Genomic DNA, 15,232 nt, shown 5'->3' with positions numbered 1-15,232 from the left:
AGCAAAACTTTCAGATGCACAGTTCAAAACGCTGGTGATCAGGATGCTCACAGAACTGCTTGATTTTAGTCACAAATTAGAGGAACATATGAAGGCTAAACTAATTGAAATGAAGGGCAATGCACAGGAAACCAATAGTAATGGAAAGGAAACTGGAACTCAAATCAAAGGAGTGGACCAGAAGGAGGAAAAAAATGACCAACCAGAAAAGAATGAAGAAACAAGAATTCAAAAAAAATGAGAGACTTAGGAACCTCCAGGACATCTTTAAACGCTCCAACATCTGAATTATAGGGGTACCAGAAGGGGGAAAGGAACAGCCACCAGTGGAAAACTTATTTGAACAAATAATAAAAGAGAACTTCCCCAATCTGGCAAAGGAAATAGACTTCCAGGAAATCCAGGAAGCTCAGAGAGTCCCAAAGAAGTTGGACCCAAGAAAAAACACACCAAGGCACATCATAATTACATTAGCCAGGATTAAAATGAAAGAGAGAATCCTAGAAGCAGCAAGAGCTAAGGGGACAGTCACCTACAAAGGAGTTCCCATCAGACTGTATGCTGATTTCTCAAGAGACCTTACAGGCAAGAAGGGGCTGGAAAGAAGTATTCCAAGTCATGAAATCCAAAGACCTACAACCAAGATTGCTCTATCCAGCAAAACTTTCATTTAGAATGGAAGGGCAGATAAAGTGCTTCTCAGATAAGATCAAATTCAAGGAGTTCATCATCACCAAGCCCTTATTATATAAAATATTAAAGGGACTTATCTAAGAAAAAGAAGATAAAAAAATATGAACAGTGAAAGGACAGCAAACTCACAGTTATTAACAACCACATCTAAAACAAAAGCAAGCTAAAAGGACAGCTAGATCAGGAGCAGAACCATAGAAATGAAGATCTCATGGAGGGTTAGCAACAGGGGAGTGGGAGAAGGAGAAGGGGGAGAAGGTACAGAAAATAAGCAGCATAGATGGTAGGTAGAAAACAGATAGGGGGAGGGCAAGAATAGTATGGGAAATATAGAATCTAAAGAACTTGAGACACATGGTCATAAACTAAAGGGGGGGAATGGTAGGGGTGGGAGGGTCCAGGGTGGAGGGGAATGAAGGGGGGAATAGAACAACTGTAATGGCATAATCAATAAAATAAAATAAAAAATGCAAAAAAAATTTTGTTGACATCCATAATAATGACAAAGTATCCTTATATTTTTTCATGTTTTATCTTCTAAATAGTATAATAAAAGCTGTCAGTTACCCCCCTGCTAAAAATAAAAAGTTTATTTTTAAAAAAGAATGAAAAAGCAAAGCATCTTTTGGGGACAATATACAGAATGTAGTCATTTAAATAGAAGGCCCACAGCATGCTGAATTTTCCCCATATGAGAAAAAAAAGAACCGCAGTGCCCCAAAGGTATTTGAAAACTGATATACATTCCCCATGGTAAAGAAATTCAGGATGAAAAAAATGAGTATCTAAACTATTAAATTTGGGGCAATGAGGGAAGTTTGGAATGCAAAGAAAAATGGAATTCACAGGGAAGGTACATAGAACTTTCCTCCATCTGAGTAGGGAAGAACAAGTTCAATGTCACTTCCCTGGGAAGGCTGCCTGGTGTGTCAGGCTGGCTGGGTTAGTAATCCCCTAATTCCATGCTTCTCCTGGCTCTTCCTACAACTGTAATTTATTAACTTGTAAGTATATTAGTCACTATCATCTTTCTCAGAACATGAACTTTTAGTTTGAAAGATGAAGTTCAAATGAGCCTAGGGGTTATGACACTGTAACAGCCCTCCCAGACTTGGATCAAATAGGGTTAGGTCATTCCATCACCAGCTAAGGTTCAGTGTGACCTATCTGTGCATGAACTACCTCTGTATTAAAGTCCTGTTGGGACACCACGGTGCAGGGCAACTTCATATCTTTCAACTACAACAGGGATTAATTGAATCCATCAACTCTCTACTCCAATAATATCTGCATTTGACACAAGGCATTTCAATTGTAGTGTACTCAATTGTCTCATGAAGACACTGATGTTGCAAGATGACAGTTAACCCAATAAATGATTATCCCACATGAGGAAGTATATTATAGGACCTAGACATTATTATTTATCTAAACTACATTAATCTTATTTTGGCCATCAAAAAATAAAATACTATTCTCCTTCTCCCTAATTCTCAGGGCACTTCTGAGGCAACAGTCTGGTTTGCTTCCATTTCAGTAGACAATATAGAAAGACTTTAATATTTTAAAGCATGGTTCAATTAAAATCTAAAAAAAAAACCTTGTAGATTTTAGCTTCTAATTTCATCCATTTATTACCAAAGGCTTGATTCCCCAGGGTAAAGAGCTTCAAGCAGAGAGTGACGGTTTCGTTCACAAGGGGCAGCATTTGGCCACGGAGCCCAGATCCAGACGCAGTGCAGCCTGGGCATTTGAGTTACGTACAGGGAGGGCAGCGACCCCACCAGCTCACACTCTCACCACGGGGGAGACCTGCCTGCCCCTTCTCATTCCACGCTCCCTAATTGAAAGTTATGAGGCCTCTACTTGAGTTCGGAGAATCGGGGAGAGGGCTGGAGATAAAGACAGAGTCAAGCTGCTTCTGCTAGGAGGACAGATAAACAGAATCACAACTCGCTGCAGGTTTTTCCTTCCCCTCTTTCAACATTATGCTGCCACCAGAAATTCTCTCAAAGCCTGTATGTCCACTGAGAAAACAAAAAAGCACGTGAGAGCAGCTCTGCTCAGTCTTTCATGTGGACGCCCATCACAAGGGGACGTGCTTAGAGGAGGGCTGTGACTGGGTGGAGGACTCAGATCCTGCAGCTGTAACAAGCTCGTCCGGAAGGCTGATGCTGCAGGTTGAAGACCAGAACCTAACGAGCTGGAATGGAAAGGAATCTAAATAATTCTGTTTTGAAAGGAGTTTTATAACTTGGATTCATTCTCTGAATAAAGATTCAGGCTCCAGTCAAGGGAACAACAACAATAACAAAAAAAGTAGACTATATGAAATAAATCATATGAAATGGTAAACGCAACCTGAACTTAACGTGCAATAGGAACTCAGAAAGGTTCCTCATTAATTAACCTAAAAAGTTATTTTATTTAGCCATGGTTCGTGGAAATAAACCATTATGCAATTAGAATTAATGCGAGCTGATGTACCAAGATGGCCATTTGTTTATCTCAGCTCTCTCTGTTGAAATGTATATATTTGTAGAACTGGGGTTTTGTTCCCTAGGAGGTTACCTTCAAAAAGATCAAAATAAAAAAAAACTTTTTTGGCAATAACTTATAAGAAAATTCATTACACCTAACAGATATGATCTTTTCGAGTTGGTACATGCAGTATTTGAAAAGTGAAAGATTAAAAAATTACAATCCACATGCCGTTGGTGACTACTGAAGGAACTGAATTGATTAAACTGTCACTCAGCAGTTACTGTGGTTAGTGCTTCATTAGGCACAGACGGGCACAATATATCTTAGTCGAATACTTCTACGGAGTACTCTGTTCTCAAAGAATGAAAACCAAACCGAACCTATATTGTGGGTAAAAGCCCATCCCGAAAAACATTCAGTTAAAAAAATAGACTTTTTATATAATGGGCGACTATTTGTTTTTCAAATGATGAGGCAAAATTATATCTCTAAGAAGGTATACTTACAAATTAAGCCTATCAGGACAAAAACTGAATAAAAGAAAAGCATGAAGTCCAGGCAGCTAATATAGTTGAGTAAGGCCAAGGCACAAGGTGGCCGGCTGTTGACTTGGGAAGAGGTAGCAGGCAGGTGAGTGGGAGCCCCCTGACCAGTGCTGACATCTGAAATATGACTTCTGAGGCAGCTCAAGAACCCAACCACCATAATAAAGCAACCAGCATCAATGCTCCAGTTACAGGGATAATTCCTGCTCACACATATTAACATAAATCTATGTTCATATATATATATTTCAGTACACATGTATTTTAGGACATAATATTTGTATGTATTTGTAATATACTGTATAAATATATATGTGTGTATACGTTAAGCAAATGGCAAGACTGTACTTTTGCTTTCTGGTCCAGTTCCATGAGCCAGAAACATGGAATCACCCAAAACCCTTGTCTTCCCTACTGCTCTCTTTCCACCATCACATTGTCGTACCCACTATTCCTAAATATCCCCCAATTGTGGTCTCCAACCATCATGCCCACCTCCTGTCCTTCTTTTGCCTCTACCTGCTTCTTAAACCATGTCCTTCTCCCCCCCACAAATATCAGCTGTTTCCCCAGCTGATGGGATATTCTACCTATAGCATGGCCTTCATGACCTTCCACCCCAGCTTGGTCAACTGCAGATGGCTTTGACAAGTCAGCCCACATAATTACCACTTTGTGACACCTTCTATGAACCCCTACCTCTCCTCAACAATCCAAGGATAAATTGACCACTGTCACCTTGGAGTCACCGTGTACCAACTGTATGTGTTACAGCTCATCACACTCTTTCTGCCAGACCTTGAGGGCATGGCAGAAGGACCCTTGATGGGTCCTTTCCATCTCTGTAAGCCCCAGGACCTGACCCAGTGCCTGGTGCAAAACAGGTGTTCAATAAATAACTTTGAAATAAATGAGTGTGTTTCATAAAGTAATCTGAGCAGTACACAAAAGAAACTGCAATAGAAAAAGAAACCTGTTGTAGAAATAATGGTATCATATAAATTTAAACACTGAAAAAAAATCAGTTTAGTTAATTTCATCAAAATACCTAAACCCTAACTTAATTTATAAGTCACTCTGAAGGAATTCCAGCAGTCTCCATGGAAACCACTGGTTCAGCAGCACAATTCACTCAAATGGTAAAATTTAGAGATAGAGGAATTCAGAGAATGCCTAAGACAATGTTGTGGCTTTTACATCTAAGGAAACTATGACATGTTTCAATGTCTTCGCTTCAGTCGCAGAAGCTGAAACCTTGACTCCGACTCCGGGGCCAATGGTCCCTTCATGATGCCGTGCTGCCTCTGCAGGTGGAACAAAAGGGTTTTTTATTCGGTCAGTCTGTTGAGAGCACAAAAGGAAAAATAGGGGTAGCACATTTGTTCTTGTGCCTGGTGACGTAAGTGCTAAGAAGGACAAAGAGAATACCAAAATCAAGTCCTCAAAAATCAGGTTTGAGCACACAATGAAACTATCCTTAAAAACTAAAGTCTATCACCATTGCCAGCAACTGAAAATGGGCTGGTCGTCTATGTTTAAAAATGCTTGAAAACTCTAAACAGACTCCTGTAGAAAACAAGGATTCTATAGATAAAGTATTAATAGATATAGATAAAGTATTAAAAAAACAGCTCCAGTTTATATAGATCACTAAGAACATTCAAACTGGGAACATCCAGAGCCAGGCACAATTAATTTTTAAAAAGGTAAATAGGAGAGGTCCTTACCAAAAGTCTTCAATAAGTAAACAATGTGAAGCTCCAAACCTTGCATTCAATAGCAGAGAAACACTGTCTTGTACTTTGGAACAACCAAGGAAGAGCACAGCCCTATGCGATTAGTCACTTAAAATGCTACCAGAGAAAGCGCTTCTCCAAGGAATAACTGCTGACCAGTCAGGGTAAGAAAAAAATTAATAAGACTTGTATGTCTTTAGTTTTTGTTTATAGGACAGCTGATGTAGGACAAAGAAGTCATATTATAAGATTTCTCCTGCAAATGTATTAATCCTCCTCCATTAATGTGGGGAACTAGGAAAAACTGTTCCTAGTTAACCATGTTAAAGATGTTTTTAGAGAAACCATATATAGCATATCAGAAAGTGAATAACTGCTGAGAGAATATTTGACAGTAAAACACTTGACAACCATCTGATGTCTTAGACAACATATGCAAAATCTGAAGGCAAAAACCTTTCCATTGTAAATCCTCAGTGTCCATTTTTTGGTGAAGTCTGTGGGCTTCTTGAAATATTCTCAAAGACTTGCCCTGGAACATGGCTGTGTACACTGGACATTGCACACGGACTAGAATGTGAATGACGCTCCCTGGAGTTGTGCAGTGCAATAGCACCAGTGAGTGGCCATTGAGGACAGAAACCAGGTCTTTTCACTGATGAACCTCTGAAAATTCCATAGGGTTCTGTTGAATGAATGAATGAATGAATGAATGAATGAATATACTCGTATTGTGTAACAGAGATCTTTGTGGGCAGGGGGCTGCCCTGGGAATCTAGAGGTGTGTTTGCTATTGTTCTAATTCTGTGCTACCACCAACCAGCTAGTGTGTGCAACATAAGCAAGCCCCTTCAGAGGTTGGTGAGGGGTATAAAATAACCATATGACAACAATTAAAAATTGTGAATTTTTCACTGGGTTACTAAAATTCTGAAACAATTTCTAAATTGTATATGCTAGGGTTAAATATATGAGACAGACGAAAATTTATATAGTTTATTTTTTTTAATTTGTTGAGTTTACCTTAGGCCATAAATATATTGTTTTCAAAAGGAAACCTGGTAAAAGCTAGCAATCAAGGAAGAACATTGAAGTATCGACGAGAAAGAACAGAAAAGCCCTTCCCAAATTTCTATACAAAATGCAATTATAAATAAACATGTCATTCTTGGAGTCTGCTGTCTCACATAGAAATACAGAAAAACATAAAATGGCAGAGCGAAAGATAACAACATGTGCATAAAAAAACAGGAAGCTACTCAGATTCTGTCTTTAGTAATTTACTAAGTGCTTATAAGACACTATGATTAAGTTTTATTTTTTAATGGAATTTAGCAGACTATTTCTTGGCCACTAATACATTATTTTAGTTAAGCTTGACTTTAATTCTTTTTCAATTATTATATCATCTCTTTTTTTCCCTTGATGGCATGTTTTACCGATAGGAATCCAAGGTCAATACATTTGAGGAGCAAAACTAAAAAATAAAATGAAACAAATATCTAAGTTTATTAATTATATGGTATAGCATCTAAAACCAAGAAAACTACTAGTGCACTGAGTTAGATTAACTCATACAGCAGAATACCAGTAAGTAAAAATGTGATTCTTAATTAAAATACACTGCAGATAATGCAGTGTCCTAAGGAATTAATTCACAAATGTCACAACAGCATCAAAGTCCCCACTTCCATCCTTCAACAAATAGTACGAGCTGGACACCCAAACCCCTCTACTAACCACAGTCACACAACAAGGTTGACCCAAGCTCCAAGGTTTAGTCCTATCACATTCCCACTCAATCATATCTTTCTTTCCTGCGCTTAGTACGCGTTAACAGTCTACCTTTTCACTTTCTTTGGATTAGAAACTTTACATTGAGTGGAACATTAATTGAAAGTTTCACTAATTGCTTCTGCTCCTTTCGATAGCAAGCTAATATTGGGTTCACACATATCATTGATTCAAAGGTCTATTTTCTACAATCAATTCTTTAAATTCATGTAAAATTGTATCTTTTTAAGAAGTATCACTTCACAGTCTATTCCCTTTCATCACTAGCCCATCAAAAAGCACGTGCCTTTCTTTTCAAGTTTTTTTCCATAAGTAAAATGCCATTATTTCACTAACACTCAAGTTAGTGTTAAGTCAGTAATCCTAAGTGATTAGAATTACAAATTCCCACCACCACATTGAGATGCTGGCAGTCAAGACGCTCCTGCCTGCATTTTGCTGTTTGATTCTCACCCATCAGTACCTGCAGTTCAAATCTGTGTCCTAGAAAATCACAGATTTCTGCAGGCCAAAGACCTTAGTAGTCAATCATCCATAGTTAAAGCCACAAGTATCAAATTACCACCATGAGCAGGACATGCAGTCAAAGGTGTGTAGACGCCCCTTCCCTCCCCAAAGTGACCGAAGTATCAGTTAAGGAATAAAATTTTAAACAAAGATAAAGTAGGTAGACAAAGAGACAAGTGAATGAGAGAGAACCTTTTTCCAGAAGCTATGGATGAAGCTGTGGCAATCTAGGCAGACCATAGGCAGTTACATTAAAGGTAGAAATCATTGAAAAACAAGTTCAAAGCCCTGGCCAGGTAGCTCAGGTGGTTAGAGCCTCATCCCTATAAAGTAAGGTTGCAGGTTCAATTCCCCAACAGGACACATACAAGAAGGAACCAATGAATGAGTAAATAAGCAGAACAACGTATTGATGTTTCTCCCCACACCTCTTCCTCTTGTTTTCTAAAATCAATGAATAAAAAAAGAAATTCAAGAAACTTTCTAAGAACTGAAACAGGTATCTTTATATTTCACATTGAAGGAAACCTACCCAGCACCAACAGAGAAAGACACATGCAAACTGAATTCTCATACAATTTCAGAACAGCAGGGATAGAGAGAGCCTAACAGTCTCCACAGAAAGTAGGACAGGCACACAAATGGGCGCAAATCAGAGGGAGTCAGACCTCTCAGCAGCAGTACTAGAAGCTCCAAAGAAATTAAGCAAGGTGTGCAGAATTCTGAGAGGAAAAGCCTAATGACAGTCAGTTTGAAACTTTATCAATCATATGTGGGAAGTAGAAGAAAGAGATTTTCAGAAAACTATGAATTTGAAAACTGTCACTCTAATGATTCTTTCTTAGGAAACTAAAGGAGGAAGGCAAGGAGTTCAGGAAAAGGGAGACTCTGTAATCAGTAAAGGAGAAAGAGTCCAACCCAGAACAGACTTCAATGAAGTGACCAGCTCCGGAGGTGTGAGGGAACCAATAGGACATTGAAACACTAAGAGGCTGGCCACAGTAGGAAGCCATTACCTGCCTTTGACCTAAATGCTATTATTCCCCCCCAGAATTAAAAAGGTCAAATGTTATTGAAATCTACTGACAGTGAGATCCATGGAAAAGGGGCTTCCGCCATAGAAGCTGTCGTCAGCCATTTCCAGAAATATGGGCTAAAGCAGGGAAGAATTAGGAAAGAATATTCCATCTCCCTCTCTTCCCCTTGTCCATTGCTTGAACTCCACTGGAATTACAGCCAAGACAGCTTGGAGGATGTTGGATGTATCCCCTAGGAGTTGGCCATCCAGGACACGTGGCAGGACAGAAGAGGGCGGAGAACAGATTTGAAGAGAAAGAGAATAGCCAACTTAGGAACTACAACAACAGGAGATGGGCAGGTGGAAGTAGCAAGATGGCAGCCGTGCTAAAGCGAGAAACTGAGTTTCTGAGAGAGCGAAATTCCAAGGAAAAGGTTGACAGAAAGATGGCAAGAAAATTCAATGGGACTGAGAGTTTTGCTGATTTGTTTGAGCATTTGGAATTTTTTATACATAATTAACATATCTCTCATATCTATAAATAATTGAGAATAAGAATAAAGACAACTAAACTAATAAAAGTCAGAGACAATTACAAAGTCTAGGAAGAAGACAAGGCTATACAAAAATGTACACACATCACGTACACTAGTTGACTTCAGTAGGAATATCCACATATTAATGTTCCAAAATGTGATATGGCCTCTATATCGGGAGAATGAGGTAAATTGGGGGCAGCTGATGGAAGAAAATTAAACCTATATTTATCATAACACCTAAAAACAGTAAATCAATAAATAGCAATATAAACAATTATTTAAGACATATAGAAGTAGACACCAAAAGAGCTGAAAGTAGTTATTTCGGGGAAATTAGAGGGTGAGCATTTAAGTGAAGCAGAAAATTACTATTTTTGCTATTGCTACTGTTGTGGCAGCTTTTAAGTATTAGTTATACCTGAAATTGGTTTCACTGTCAGAGTTTTCTGATTAGGAAACTGAAGATAAAGACGGTGAATGGATTTGGTCAACCAAGGTCACGTGTGAAGGAGTGGAGGTGACAGAATCTAATTTAGGCCTCCAGTATGTCTGCTACTACAAGACTGACGGTCCTTTACACAGCAAACCACGGACAGTCACGTGACCAGACAGCCGATTTCTACATGAATAAATACACAACTTAAAACATAAAAGGTGCCAGTACACACCCAATGTTCTCTAAACTTTGGGCACTAATTTAGGTATTTACAAATTAACCACTCTCCTCCCCCTACCCCCACCTCCACCACACACATATGATGAGAACACCCTAGGCCAAATTTCTAAGTCTCTAGACAAAAAAGGTATGCTAATTTCTCAAAAACCTAATAAACAGCTTCTATTTTCTTCAATACATACTATAACACCCTTGGATGCTATACAGGCACACTTGGATTTATTGTGCTTCACAGATGTGTTTTTTCCAAATTGAGGGCAAGGCCCTCCACCAGCAAACCATGTACAACTCACGTTAGTGCAATACTCACTTCGTGGTGGCGGTTTAGAAACACACCGGCAATATCTCTGAGGTGTGCCCGTACTCCAATAAAAATGCAATGTATTTTGCTTGGCTGATATACTAAGAACAAATAAGAACACTATTCTCAACATCTGTGGAGTCTTATATTTCTTAAAGAATTCCATATTTAAGCATCTCTTGCTATTCTCGCAAACCAGGGAAGCAGGTGAGTATACTAAGGGCTATCTCAGTATCATGAAAATTAGAAATTGTGATCGGCTATTTTAAAACCATCCAAAAACTAATTTGTGGGTTCCAATTACTTTGCCAACTTTGATAAGAACAGGGAGGTTTTATGTAAAAAATGATTAGCAGTGAAAACTACATACAATGCCTCACTTTATATATTATTATTCAGCAAACATCACTAGTAAGTGACCAAACATATCCATTGAAAACACACATGCTCTTTCTCTCACAAACACACACTGATAAACAACATGGGGTATGAAAACCATACCATGCTAAGTTTTTGACAGAAAAATAGAACTGGTTCATATAGCAATGGCACTCCAAAGCCATTGCTATATTCTGCACTTTGGCAGCCACTCAATAATACCAAAAAAATCTAATGTTAGAGATTGCACTTTTGGAGATTATTCATTATTAATCAATGTTACAGAAGTTTTCCACAAGAAATTTGACTTTGTAGCTAGCAGTCCTTTGCTGTGAATTAAGCACTCACATGCATTAGGTCTCTTCTGATTACTAGTACTTAACAAATTACTGCTCCAGTGCTTTAGGAGAAAGATGACCACATGTCATGGTTAAATCTGTTTTACATGTACTGTTCTGGCAGAATTACTATTAATTCTCAAAGGTACTCTGGAATGGAATATAATGTACTATATGATCACCCTAATTTTAAGAGATGTAAACAGTAGGAGTGGACTCAGAAACCACAGCTGCCACGATGAGCTCAGCTGTCAAGCACCCAGAGGCCCACTGACTGCCACCTGCTCCTTCGTTGGACACCAGTGAGCACACTGGCAAGGCACCTGGCTTGTGTACTATTTGAGAAGCTCTCCAGAGCCCTTAAAGAGTCATTTGACCAACTCAAGTCTTCTTTGGCTCTTATGACCTGATTAATTATAAATGTGTAAGTAGTGCCGATGGCTAGATGATTTCATGTAGTCCATGGACTCAAATGCTCATTCTTACCAACGCTCTTTTTTCAAATGGACTCATTCATTTTAGCAGAAGTGATAAAAGAGTAATGGTTAGGAGGTGGAAAAATACATGCCAGCAAAGGTATCAGTCCCATAAAATGTGTTCAATTCAGTGACTCACGGCTTAAGTCACTTTACTTTAAAGAACTTCCTCCTTGATACCAGTATATAATACAGAAAACTAATGTGGGGGGAAGGCGGTCCGCGGGGCTGCTGAGTGAGAGTGAGAGCCATTCCCTTTCTCTGAGGCACACAAAGGATTCAATATGACCCAGAGCACAGTCTAAATTTAAAAAACAGGAATTTTACTGTATCTGTGCTTTGGAATAACTTTACTAGTAAAAGAAAAAACCTGATGTATTACAACCTTATGTAATATGTTGTAAAGGAAAGAGCTTCGGAGTGGGTTAGCAGTAAATTCAGATGTTGGCTCTACTCACCGACTATACAACCTTACTTACTATCTTACTTAGTTGTCCTGGGTTTTGCTCTCTTCCACTGTTCAATGGTACAATAGGTAAGTAATTAAAATGCATGAGAGCTTAGAGTACAGGTTGTGTTCAATAAAAGTGTCTACTATTGTTACTATTATTACTATTACTTATGTTGAACTCTATTATTATTACCACTAACACTCAATTACTCAAGACGGGACTTCATATAGATCACATTTATTTTCAGGATAGGGGCTATAGTAGGATCCATCTATGATTCTCTCTCTTAAAACACTGGTAAACAAACCTGAGTCTTCAAAAACCTTACTTTATCACATAAATTTCCTTCACCCAAGAGAGATCGTTGCAAATGATGGCAACTCTGTATGTTGCCAATATGTATGGTGACCAGGCTTATTTAATAAAGAGCAATGCTAAATGGCCGCCTAACAGTCAATGAATAGGCAATTTCTTTCCTGATATATGCCAAATCAATTTTGATGTAGATGCATTTCTATATATCAAGACTGGTATGGAAATTTTTTTCTAACCACCCAGCTGCTACAATGTTAAATAAATTAATTTTAATCTTAAATCAGAGATGGAATACAGAAAAGGGTGATTTAATATGCAACCTCATTACATTTGACAGGCTTATTTATAAATGACTTGCCCCACATTTTGACAAGTGTAGTTAATATGTTAATTAGCTTTCAAACAGATGAGGAGAGGAAGGAACTGACACACTATCATTCTTCACACAGCATGTTGGGGAGCACGGTGCATGATACCACAAGGTAGTGTGAGTAAATACGGTGGCCCCCCAAAGCACTGGGGTCTTGATGAGATAATTATTTATTAGCTAAAGATAACTTGGTCACCTTATGTTGAAAATTAATCCCTTAAAATAATCCGGAGTGACCTTCTGCTTTAGAAAACAAATGCTACTCTAAGTATATTTACGAGCTTCTGTAAAGGAATAGAAAACTTATTTAGAGCAGTGACCTCCACAGTTAGAACAGAACTTCCTGACCAGGGAGGACCTAACTACCCAGATCAGCCGCCTTTCGACCTCTGCACTTACTTCTCTTACTATGGTTTTCAGCACTTGGTAAGCCTCTTTAGTTTAGAAGCTTAAAGACAATTTCCCATGCTTTGACTTTCAAAGAGTTATAAAATCCAAGAATTAAGAGAAGTTATACGTGAGGCAATGTCCAATTTGATTTCTCTGCCTCCTTCATGGAGGGAGACAAAGGTATCAGAAATGATCTTGCTTGATGAATACCCAAACCGCACAGCATATTCACACCCACCAGACGGCTGGAGACCTTGAGCAGTAAATGATAATGCGGTGAGCTCTGATTTCCATCACTTGCTGCCAATGTTAATGCCTATGTGTCTTCAGTAATAGTTTTATTGCCGGTGGCTATTTAAATAGAAAACTGGAAAATGCAACGCTGTGTAGGAATCGTTAGGTTTTAGTTACTACCCTACTGCCCTGGGATAGTAAATGAACTGTAAAACTAGCCTGAAACCATTGCCACCTGCCTCCCTGCTATTGTCCATGGGTTAATATTTGCACTTCTCTTTGGTGCAGCTGAGCCATGACTCAATTATAGTCCCATTTCTGGGTCTTCATGTAACCAGCATTGATGCCATTGGGTATGCAAAAACCAGTGCCCTGTGAACTTCTCTCTCACTGGAAAAATACATATATTTTACCTGACTTATAGGATAGTAACAAAATGGCTTTTAGAAAATAGCTTGGAATGAAGTCAGATGCAGAATGACAGGCATAGCATTGACATTACTCAGATTTTAGGGCTTGGGAATGAAGAGCCAAGAAGCATAGGAAACAGCTCAAACACATTTATTACTTGCTTTTGCCAATGAATAATTTCTGCATGCAGACAAAAGGGCATTTGGTGTCTACTATTTTGTATCGGTTTTCCTCCCTTCAACTTAAGTAGCAGTCTTCTTCTTATGCTTCATTATGTCTTTTTAAAGCAAATGGGCAGAAAGTGCCCCGGCCTTCTTCCTTAAAAGAAGAGCACACATGTGCACACACACAGGCAAAAGAAAAATGGGAGGTGTGGAGGAAGACAGAGACTGCAGATCAAATACTAATTATCAGAAACAGACATATTAGCAAGTTGCAATCCACGTGGCTCTCTGTACTGTAAATGGCACTTTTAAGATTTGGGAAAAATTAGCCAATAGTGTATAAAAAAACAGCTTCTTCCAATTATGAGGGTAGAGTCTTAACAGAACTGCCAAGCACTCTGACAAAACTGGCTCCAAGCCACGCATGTTTCCAAACTATGTCCTATTAGCAGAGTCCTTAACTGACCTCACTGAAAGGAAATCCAGAATTTCCATTCTCAAAAAACAGAGAAAACCGCTCCATAATTCAAGAATATTAAGTAATGATTATTTGCATAAGCCTACTATAAAGCATAAAGCAGAAGGAAGGAAGGGAATTAGAAAGTTAGTAACTACTATCTCGATGCATTCTTTGATCTTTATTTACAATTTTCCCCTCCATTACAACTAATGTCCAAAATGTCTATTTTGCCCAAGCCCCTGTCTTGAGGGGAAAAAATTTCCAAAGAAAACCAACAAAAAAGCCAAGAAGTGGGATGAAAAAAAGGATTAGCTCAGCTCCTCAGTGATAGATGGTTGTCTTTCCTCTCTGTGCGTCGGGACATGCATTATGGTATTAGATGTTATTATTATAAGGCATCATGAAATTTATGGCAATGGATCTCAGGCTGTTTGATGACCCAGATTCTTTTATAGCTTTACTGAAAGCTAACAATCTACACCCCATAAAAATAAATATGTCCATGTATATACAAAATATTGCATATAATTTCAGTGATTTCAAAGATACCAAAATCCTAGTCCTAGGGGGTTTGCTGGAACCTAAATTAAGAAAAATCTACACTGTGCCCTACATCACAAGGAACTTGTTTTCCAACCATAAAATATTTGAATCACAAACATAAGGGAAGAAACCAGACCTCATCACAGCCTAATTTACTAAAAGCCAAGACAACTGAGGGCAGAGCTGTGAAGTAAGCACAAGGCAGTAAGACAAACAAAATGTGCTGAAGTTTTATGGAGGTCATAAACATTATATGAACACGTAGCTGAATTCTGTATATGGGCACAGTCATTCATGGAAGATGCTTCCTGCTAGAAAATAACCACGTGCTATGTGAATTGCTTTGCTTTAAATATAATTGGGATTCTAGAATAGGATTTTTTTCCTATTAATAAAGGACATTTTCAG

General features: G+C 38.5%; 1 protein-coding gene across 4 annotated transcripts in view; it reads right to left on the bottom strand.

Annotated features, from left to right (window-relative positions):
* Window positions 1–15,232, bottom strand: part of CDK14 (cyclin dependent kinase 14) — a 562,452-nt gene that overhangs the window by 217,280 nt on the left and 329,940 nt on the right. The gene's annotated exons all lie outside the window — the stretch shown is intronic.

This window comes from Artibeus jamaicensis, unplaced genomic scaffold (assembly GCF_021234435.1).
Source record: "Artibeus jamaicensis isolate MK-2021 breed Jamaican fruit bat unplaced genomic scaffold, CSHL_Jam_final contig_923, whole genome shotgun sequence".
NCBI classification, from domain to species: domain Eukaryota; kingdom Metazoa; phylum Chordata; class Mammalia; order Chiroptera; family Phyllostomidae; genus Artibeus; species Artibeus jamaicensis.
The sequence above is the reverse complement of the archived record's forward strand: the minus strand, read 5'-3'. Positions and strand labels throughout refer to the sequence as shown.